The following is a 554-nucleotide window of genomic DNA, read 5'->3' on the forward strand; positions in this document are numbered from 1 at the left end:
ACGTTGGTCATCTTCGGTGCTCTCTCGGCCTTCAGAAAACCGTTTATACCATTCGAAAACACGCGCACGAGATAGAGAATTCTCACCATAGGCCTCTTTCAACAACTTATAGCACTCAGTCGGAGTTTTTTTTAATTTAACGAGAAATTTCACATTGATCCGTTGCTCGTGTTTTTCGTCACACATTGTTATCGGCACGAGAAAAAAACAAGTTCGTTTCTTACCTCTATAGAAAAAATACTACTACTGCGACAAAAACGTGTTTTCATACTGGAATAGTAGACACTTCCAGCTATCCAACGCTGCATTCGTTTCCCACCCTACCCCTCTAGGACGCCTTCTGCGCGCGCAGTCTCGTTATTTAATAGCCAGACCTCGTACTTTTTGAACAGACCTCGTATATGGATACATTAGTTTTGATTTTTTACATATGTTTGCTGGTGAGTTTTTATTTTTTATCGTAATTACGGTTGTCAATTTATTTAAGTTTACTTTTTTCATAAGAGATCTTTTTCTTTTTTCTTTTTTATCAACTAGAACTTTGCTATGAGACA

Source organism: Trachymyrmex septentrionalis, unplaced genomic scaffold, assembly GCF_001594115.1.
Source record: "Trachymyrmex septentrionalis isolate Tsep2-gDNA-1 unplaced genomic scaffold, Tsep1.0 scaffold79, whole genome shotgun sequence".
NCBI lineage: Eukaryota > Metazoa > Arthropoda > Insecta > Hymenoptera > Formicidae > Trachymyrmex > Trachymyrmex septentrionalis.